Consider the following 10,429-nt stretch of genomic DNA (forward strand, 5'->3'; position numbering starts at 1 on the left):
ATAGAAAAGAGGGATCAAATTCAATTGGCCCCATAGTACTCAAGTAGAAATGTACAAGAAGACACAATCCAAACTATGTTCTCAAAAGCAAGCAAATAGGAATCAAGGAAATCAAACAAATAAACAATAATTTGGAAACACCTAAAAGGGGTCACATGGATGAATTTAAGACCTCTAAATGATGATGATAAGGTTAATGATAGAATTAGAGAGATATCCTACATGGTTGCACAAGTGCATTCCAAAATATTCAACTATATGTAAAATGTATCACAAAGAAACAAGCTTGCTTGGATAATTCAACAAAAATGTTTAAAAGAAAATAAAAATTATGAAAATTAAGACATAGCAAGGTGAAACCCTAAACTTGAAATGTCCCAAAGATATATTCAAAGTTATATGCCCAAGTGTTCAAACAAAAGAGCTTGCTTGGAGAAGATCCACTGCTTCTTGATCTCAAAAGAGTTGCGGAAGCAAGCAAACGAAGCTTGGTCCTTTTCTTGAAACCAAGATGGTGTTGAATGAGTAATGAAGATCAAGATCCATAAATGAAGTGTGAAAACCTTTTCTGAAGTTCTGCAGCTCCCGAGTTTCTTCTTTCTCCCAAATGGTCTCTCCTTTCACAATTAGGTTAAAGTTAGTTTTTATACCCTCCTCCAGATGAGCTGTCCTGCCTTGCCTTTGTACAAATCCGTTGGAGGGCGAGTTAGTTCATTCATGTAAAAAAGGTCCTGGCAAGCAAGGCTACATTTGAATTGTAAGAAATGTGTGTGTTGTGTCGTTTTTTGGCAGCAAGGTGTAGAGTGAGGGAGCTCAGGGTAGTGACTCAATGGAGAGAGAAAAAGATAGATACAAAATACTTGGCCAAGTTTGGGTAGGATGTGTAATCACACTAGTCAGGTATTGTTGGTCCATTTGAGGCAAATAAAATGTGTGTTGGTTGTGTGGAAACAGATTTGCTGCGAGGGAATGCACCACCCTTCACCAATTCGACCAAGAAAGTGAGGTAATAGAGGTTGCAACATGGTGACTTTGAACCAACGTAACTTCATGTCCTCTTGACAAATGGAGTGAGTTAGAGCTTTTTGAAAAGGGGGAAATTAGAGGAACATGTTTCATGTTGGGGACAATTTGAAATAAATCCTTGAGCTCGTTCAAAAATGGCCACGAAGATGACTACCTGAAATTGCATATCATAATGACAATCATAAGTCAAATAGTGATCAGTGAGGTCCTAACTTTTTATGTCCATGACTTGTTCCTAAAGTTACCAAATGTGAAAATGTTTGAAGCAAAAGTGGAGAAGAGAAAGTGCTCTACAACTTTCATGTTGAGATTGAATCCAAATAAAATTTGCACCCTTGTGAAAAATTGGCATGAAGTATATGGTTTAGAATGAACAAAAACTTAGAAAAATTCCACTAAGTATAAAAGACAATCAAGCAATCCAAGGTCCTGACTTGTCAGAGTGATATCTTGAGCCATGATGACCCAAATGACTTGCTCTTGGGATCAATGGAAATGGGAGACTCAATACTATAAATTTTATGTTAGAAACTAATTGAGCTGAAACCCCTAAGGTCCTGAAAAATTGCCATGCATGTGCTTGGGAATCCTGACTTGGGATACTTAGAAATTTTCTAAGTCTTGGGACAAATGGATGAATTTGAAACACTCCACTTTCAGTGGCCGTATCTTAAGCTATGATGATCCAAATGCTTCAATCTTGGTACCTCCTTTAAGCTTGGAGAGAGGATAACAAAATCCATGTTAAGGTCAACTTAATTTGGAGCCTTGATCATATAGAATAAAGGCCATGAAAGTAGCTCTTCATTAACACCAAACTTACCTAAAATAGTAAGTTCCAAAACCCTAATTTCCAATTTAAGCAACTTTCCACAAGTCTTGATTTTTGATGAATCTCTTGACTTTTCTTGATAAAATTTCACACATAAACCAAATTTGACTTGAGGAACACAATATTGACCAAAAAATCAAAAGTTTACTCTTTAACCTGCCTAATTGACTTTCCCCCAATTAAATCAAACCAGTAATCATCTGAATAATTGAACCTCTTATGAATGGAATTAATGGCCAATCCTCTACATATAGCCAATTAGGGACACATAGAATACCATGGAATCAAGTCTTGCTCAAAAAGTCAGAAATAAACTAACTTCATCACAAACCCTAATTTTAGTCAAAATGGTAAGATAAGAGTGGTCATCTTCAAAACCTTGATTCTTCTAAGGAAAGTGAGAAGAACTTTGGGACAATGATGTTTTGTATGATAATATGATGAAGATGATCCAAGATTGATCCATGAGTATGCCACATACTGATATAACCAACACTTCTAGCTCATGGATCAAGAGATAGGAGAGTGTTATCCACTTCCAATTTCTTGCAACTCTCATTCAACTGATGAAGTAATGGGCCATTTGAGATGTCCTAGGGTATGAGGAAACCCTTGTAGCTTGAATGATCAAGAGGTTGAGGCTATCCCATCCTCCTTGTATTTACTATCACTGCCCTGTCTTCTAAAGCTTGGAGAAAGTCACAAGAGAGATGCCCTGATCTCATACCATAGAACCAATGATATGCATGAATTATGTGATGATAAAACATACGCCAACAATGGTAAAAAAGAAGAAGGTAAGTTTTGGGGTACAACAATTGCCCCTATTTAATCTTCTTGCACTCGAGAGGTTGAAAAAAGCGACATTTTCAAACCTTCAAGGTGGGAGAGGATTGAATACCCAAAGAATCCAAAAAATTTCACACTGGAAAGGAGGTAAAAAGAGTCAGTAAGAAAGTTTCGAGGTTTATCGTGTAGGTGACCAAGAATGTTTTATCAAAGAGACTGCCAATCTAATCGGGCACATTTGTGAACATAAGATATTGCCCTAGGAAAGAACTGAGTCACCAACAAAGATTACCAGGATAGAAATGGATTTGAGAAGGTTACCAGGATAGATCTGGATTTAACGGTCACAAAGACTACCATGCTAAACGAGTATGTCCATGGACAAAAGATGTTGCGCTAGGAAAGAACTGGATCACCAACGAAGATTACCAGGATAGAACTGGATTTAACGGCCACAAAGACTACCAAGCTAAACGGGTATGTCCGTGGATAGAAGATGTTGCGCCATGAAAGAACTGGATCAACAACAAAGATTACCAGAATAGAATTGTATTTGAAAAGATTACCAGGATAGAACTAGATTTAAGAGTTTACCAGGATAGAACTGGACTTGAAAAGATTACCAGGATAGAACTGGATTTGAAACGATTACTAGGATAGAACTGGATTTTGGTTGGTAGAGTTAAATGAATCTTGTAAGGATAGAAAAGTCTGGAGATATTCCAAGGGACTGATAATTTCATCGGGGAAGCAAGGAAAACATCATTGGCTTATGTCATAATGCATGATTGAATTTTTCTATGGCGTAATGCCCCATGTAAAATGAGAATGCTACGCAATTTTATGGATGTGGTATAATGATGCATGATTTTGTGTGAGAATAAATAAAACAACAAAAAGTCTGTTGAAGACAGATCTTTAGAATATCTAGAGCTCTACGTGGAGGAGATTTGCTAAAATAAATTGCAAACTCAGGGGGTCTTGCTGGGAATAAGGTGAACTTTGCTGGGAAGAAATATCCCTTATATGAGAAATCTTGATCTATAAGTCTCATCAATGTAAATCTATAAGGGAAATGAGGAAATTCATAACCAATGATGAAACATTGCTCTGGGGACTATACAATCTTCAATAAGCAACTGCCAGAGAAAACAAAGCAAAATTAAGAGTTTGTTGATTCTTGGTCTCGTGCTGGCATGTCGTATATCTGCGAGTGAACATCCTTCCTGCAACATAAATCACAACCAAAATGCCAAAAATAGTATTGCATAACCACTTTGTCTACCAAACTGGCCCCGCATAAAATCACAAGCATATTCTATTGTCGTTTTATCATATTATGTAAAGCCCGAAATTTCCAAATGCAATGATTATAAAAAATTCGGACGTTTTTGCAAACAAAAACAGGTAAAAAATAAATAAAGGACACACTTTTGAATGAAAAGAAACATTTATTGATTGAGAAATCACCTCTAAATAGGCCTTTACATTAGGAGGCAATTCCTAGGAAGAGGCAATTGAAAAAAACAATAAAAGATTTATTAGAAGAATGGCAATGTGAAAAACAGATTCCCATCAGATTTTGATTATGCTATAATTCCTTATGGCCTTAATGCCCTCATCCCATTGCTTTATGAAAAAAAAATGATTTGACCTGATTCCCGCCCCTTCGGGTTTTCAACTTGTAGTAGTATGATGAAATCAACTGATCCAATATTAAACGTAGTCGTCTGCTTTAAATCCCTATCTTTTTCCTGGATCTCCCTTTCAGGTTTTTGATCCACCGAGATACCCTTTTTTGCCTAAGCCGTCCTTTCGGGTTTTCAACTTCGCGGGTGAACTCAATATTTTTTATTTATTTTTATCCCTAATTTTTGCCCGAACCTTCTTATTCATTTTTTTTTCGGTTCGTCGGGATGCCCATTTTTGCCTAAGTCGTCGAGTTAGTGGGTCCTTTTTTATGCAAAGTATTTTTTTACTACATCTGTATTTACAGGGAGTGGAAAATCCTCACCATCCATATTAGTGAGCATCATGGCTCCGCCAGAGAAAATTTTCCTTATCATATATGACCCTTCGGGTTTAAGGTGATTAACTGGCGCAATCCGCACCTTCGGGTTTAAGATGATTAAATAAGGGAAGTTTTCATACCCCAAGATTTATCCTCCATTTTCCTATCTTTTTCTTTGTTTCATTTGAATACATGGAATCATATCATGATTAATCATAACAGTAGCATGACCATTGCATTTGGTCATTGTCTCACAAGCATGGCCATATTCTTTGGTTTGATCTTAACATTAGGGTTTTTCACATTGTTTCACTTATCAACTAACCAAAGCATCATAAGAGATGATATTTGTTTGTTCCCTTGTTCATGTAGGTGATCATGCCTCAATTCAAGACAAAGCAATGGTCATTTTGGTCAACAAAGATGCAAGTGTGGTTCATTTATTTAAGAGTGGTTCATGTGTTTATTTCCATGCCATTTAATCCAATCATCAAGCCATCTTCAAGATCATTCAAGATTTAATCAATTTTTCTTCAAAGGATGCTCATTTCATCATCATTTTTGCTTGGGATGCAAGAAAACTTCAAGTTTGCACAAGTTGGGACAAGTTTGGTTGACCTAACTTGCAAGTATGGCTCACTTTTGGTCCAAACCCAATAACTTCTTCAATCTTTAACGAATTGACAAGATTATTTGAGCCAAATATTCCTAAGGAGTTCCTATACAAGTTTTATTAAAGGCTCAAGCATAAGTTCAACCTTTAAGAACCTCATTTTGGAAAAGGCTAAGTTTCCAAAATAGGCCAAAACCTTGTCATGACCCCCACTTGGCAGCCATGCCATTTTCAACTCAGGTATCCTTTTGATCCCATTTATTTTGCACTTTGTTAAGCTTATGTCAAAGTTAATTTGACCCAAGTTTAGCTCAAAATGCACGAGGGAATAAAAATACATGGTGTCATGAACTTGGAGCCTCAAGATGCCCAAAATGTGACAAATGCCTGTCCTAGAAGGCATGTCACGACCTAAATTTTCAATAGTTGCCATTTTCACCACAAGCCTCCTTTTGATGTGGTTATTTTTGAATTAAATTCATGGCATTGAAGTGAACAAATGGAACAAAGAAAATCATAAAATGCACAAGTGGATTCCATTTGTCCTAACTTCAAACATGACATATTGGACTCTATTTTTCCAAATGCCTAGAATTTGCAATTACAAGTCATTTTGCATCTTGGGTCCACTTGCACATTGTCGCATCTCAGAGAAACGCGCACACGACACAGAGTTGCCACAAATGCTATTTATCCCATGAGAGGGAAAAGAAACACTGATTAAACCTACAGAAGGATGAATCTAATGATCTTGCAACCAAAATATGGGCAAGGGAGTCGATTACGCAAGGGAAAGGTACTAGCACCCCTCACATTTGTAGTACTCTACAAGATCCACTCTTGTTGTTCTAATAAAAAGGGTGTGTTCATTTTAAAACTTACTAAAAGTAATTCATGCAAAAATTAAATTAGAAACAAAAGAAAGTTTTATTATTGCGCTCACTTAGGCTTTCCAACCCAATGCTTACGTATCAAAAAGAATCAGAGCACCGTAGTTCTTCTTAAAATTTTTGGTTTGTTGGTGGTTTTTATGGGTAATCACCTTTATTGAAAATTTTCATAAGAAAATCCAAGGGGAAAAAGAAGTTTGATTGGTTGAGTATTTGGTTGAAAGAATGCATCAAATGATCCATCAAAGGCAGAAGGCATATGAGTACTTCTTCCTTATTGTTGATAGAGTTCATGTAGTATTAGAATGTTTTTGGATTTTGATTAAGAAATGTTTTTTGTTTTAGAATGAATGCAAAAAGTAAAATGGAAAATTTAAAGGAGTTCTAAAGAAAAACCTAATGTTGGCATACAATAGTGGTCCTAAAGTTAGGGTAAAGGGGAAACGTCTACTTAGATTAACATGCAAAGATTGACTTAGGTTTAAGGATCAAATGAGTCTAACTAATGATTTCATGCTTGGTTAATAAGCCTAAGGTCTACTTTAATTCAAACTTAACCAAGAATGAACTAAAGAAATCCTATGGGGAGCATGTTATCCACACAAAGAAAAGAGATAAAAAGGAGACAAATCCATATCAGGTCATGATGAAAGTAGAAATAAAATCACAAAGTAGGCCATATCAAGTCATGGTAGAGAAAAGTAATTAGCCATCCATAACATGTCATGGGGAAAGAAAACGATAATATAAAGGCAAAACAATCCATATCAAGTCATGGAAGAATAGATAAAAGACAGTAAAGCAATCCATACCATGTCATGGAAGAACATATAGAAGGTGGACATAATAATACATATCATGTCATGGAAGAACATATGGAAAATAAATAAAACATACCAGGTTATGCAAGAATAGATAAAAGATAGCAAAGTGATCCATATCAAGTCATGGAAGAATAGATAAAAGATAAGCAGAGTAATTCATATCAAGTCAAGGAAAAAAGGATATAAACAAATGACAAGTTATCAAGTCAAAATGAGAAACAAAATCACATTCAAATAAACATAAGTACATGTCTTACTTCTAAAGGTCATGCATATATGGTTTAGGCAACAAAGTACACAATCATCATGTAAATTTGTAAAGAGAAATGACCACAACTATGTGAACAATCAAACATGGCAAAGGGCATGGTATATGATTGAGAACAAAACATTGCATCAATGCCTAAATAAACTAAATACATCACAAAGACATCATATCAAAGCATACTCAAAGGTTAAGAAAAGTAATAATCAAGATCAAACCCTAGTCATGCTCCTAAAGGCTAATGAACTTCAAGCAAGAATAAATAAAATAAAATTATGGGAAAATGATATCAAGCCAAACAAGTCAGAAGTACATGGCACATTAAACTTCACATATAAGTCACTCAAACATGAATGATGAATCATACAAGCTATACCTCAAGATAGGCCAAACGATGACCAAACAATCACACAAGTTCAAAGAAGCTTAAGCAAGAAATAATCAAACAATGGAAGCATGCACATGACATTAAGGAATGTGACACTTGTGCAATAAGTTAACTCAAGATGAGGTCTAAGGGTAACAAAAGAAGTCATCTAAACTTCACACACAAACAAAAGTCAAGTAACTTGATAAACAAGTAAAGATATCATCCTAAAAAAGGAATCCTTTATCAAACCAGAGTAAAAAGGCAATGTAAAATGAAGTTGAGACATAAAGAAATGGAATAAGTGTAACATTAAAAATACTCAAGGATGGATCCCAAACACCTAAGAGTTTCACCATCCACCAAACTCAAAACTAGGTTAAGATAAAGAGAAATGTAGCTCCTAATGTGTCATCATGATGAATGGCAATGGAATACCATTCAAAGAATCATAAGAGCAAGGTACAAGGATACCAACACCAAGGAAACCAAAATATAGAAAAGAGGGATCAAATTCAATTGGCCCCATAGTACTCAAGTTGAAATGTACAAGAAGACATAATCCAAACTATGTTCTCAAAAGCAAGCAAATAGGAATCAAGGAAATCAAACAAATAAATAATAATTTGGAAACACCTAAAAGGGGTCACATGGATGAATTTAAGACCTCTAAATGATGATGATAAGGTTAATGATAGAATTAGAGAGATATCCTACATGGTTGCACAAGTGCATTCCAAAATATTCAACTATATGTAAAATGTATCACAAAGAAACAAGCTTGCTTGGATAATTCAACAAAAATGTTTAAAAGAAAATAAAAATTATGAAAATTAAGACATAGCAAGGTGAAACCCTAAACTTGAAATGTCCCAAAGATATATTCAAAGTTATATGCCCAAGTGTTCAAACAAAACTAATATTCAAGCAAAGCATCACTAGTGGATCAAACCAACTCAAATTCTAAAATAAGACTAAAAAATAACTTCAAAATATTAAAATTTATGTCAAATGAAAACCCAAATTCCCTATGTAAATGTGTCTAAAAGTGTACAAAATATTGGGTCAATAATTAAATGGGAAAATGAAAAACAAACCCTAGTACACAACTTGAATTAATTAAACCTACTTAAATACAATAATTGTGTTGGTGTAAGCCCTAGAGGCCAATACTTTTGGTACTTGTATCGAATTATTTATTAATAATAAAAGGCATTTTCTTTATTATGGTTGATTAATAAAGTCCCTAGAATAGATAGTCCGTTTAATGTATTAAGTGTGACTTAATCATGAGAACACATTAAACATAAGGGCACTGTTCTTAAAGTATCCGTAGTCGAGCTTTAATCTGAAGTGGGATAACATTAAAGCATTAAGACTATTATGTTTGTAGACTGATGATCACATCTCATGGATCATGGATAAAGAGTTATCAAGTCTTAAACATAGGTATGAATATTAGGAGTAATATTTATACCGGATTGACCCGCTATGAGAATACTATATAGAAAGTTATGCGAAGTGTCATAAGTTATTCTCATGGTGATAATAGTGTATACCACTCTTCGACCTGAAACCACTATGGATCCTAGATGTAGAGTAGAGTGCTTTGTTGCTGATCTAACATTGTCCGTAACTGGATAACCATAAAGACAGTTGATGGGTACTCCACGAAGCATGCTGAGGGACATGAGTGTCCTAGATGGAATTTGCCAATCCTGCGTAACAAGATAAATGTCTATCGGCCCAATATTGAACTGGACAAGGGTGACACGGTCTATACCTTGTGTTCAATATAGACATAAGGGCAAAGGGGTAATTATACACATAATTATTATCACAGGAGGTTTTGTCAGATCACATGACATTTTCGTGACTTGGGTAGCAGTGATGTGTTGCTAGATACCGCTCACTCTTTATTATATTAAATGCGTGATTTAATATAATTGTCAACATCGCGAAAACCTATAGGGTCACACACAAAGGACGGATTGATGAGAGATAGAATAATTAAGGAACATCGTAAGGTACGATGTACTTAAGTAGAATACGAAATATGGTAAGGTACCAAATACTTAAGTGATTTTGGCATATTATGAAATATGGGCCAAAATGCACTTAAGTGGGCTTTTTGGCTTGAAGCCCATATAAGTGGTTCTATAAATAAAACCCCTTCGGTAGAAGCATTGTCACTCTCACTGAGACAGAAAACACAACTGAAGAGTTGGAATTTCGTATCTCTCTCTCACTTAAAGCCTTCATTCAAAACAGCTAGCACTGCGATTGAAGGAATCCGTTCGTGTGGACTGAGTAGAGACGTTGTCATCGTTCAACGTTCGTGATCGCCCCGTGGATCTGTATCAAAGGTTTTGATCATTATCAGAGATCTGCACCAAAGGTTTGAATCGCCACAAGAGGTAACGATTCTATCACTGATCATGCCCATTCGTAAGGATCACTAAATGGAGAAAATTTTAAATTTCGTTGCGCCTATCATGGAAATTCTCCTACAAATTGAAATAAATACTCAAAATATATTAAAAATTAAAATTAAAAATATGGAAAAATAAATAATACCCAAAATAACAACCATGAATTAATTATGAATTTTTTACATAAGGGAAGTAATTTAAACAAAAATAGAAAAAGTCAGAATAAAATAAACAAGTGAAAAGGCCAGAGGGTGCATAAGTAAAAAGAAATGAATTGATTTCTAATTAAACATGCTCATGGGTGTAGCGGTGTATTCGTCGCTATATGATTTATCGATTAAACCATAAGCAAAGCATACAATGAAATTTCGAGTCGCCAC

The sequence above is a fragment of the Lathyrus oleraceus genome, chromosome 3 (genome assembly GCF_024323335.1).
Source record: "Lathyrus oleraceus cultivar Zhongwan6 chromosome 3, CAAS_Psat_ZW6_1.0, whole genome shotgun sequence".
NCBI classification, from domain to species: domain Eukaryota; kingdom Viridiplantae; phylum Streptophyta; class Magnoliopsida; order Fabales; family Fabaceae; genus Lathyrus; species Lathyrus oleraceus.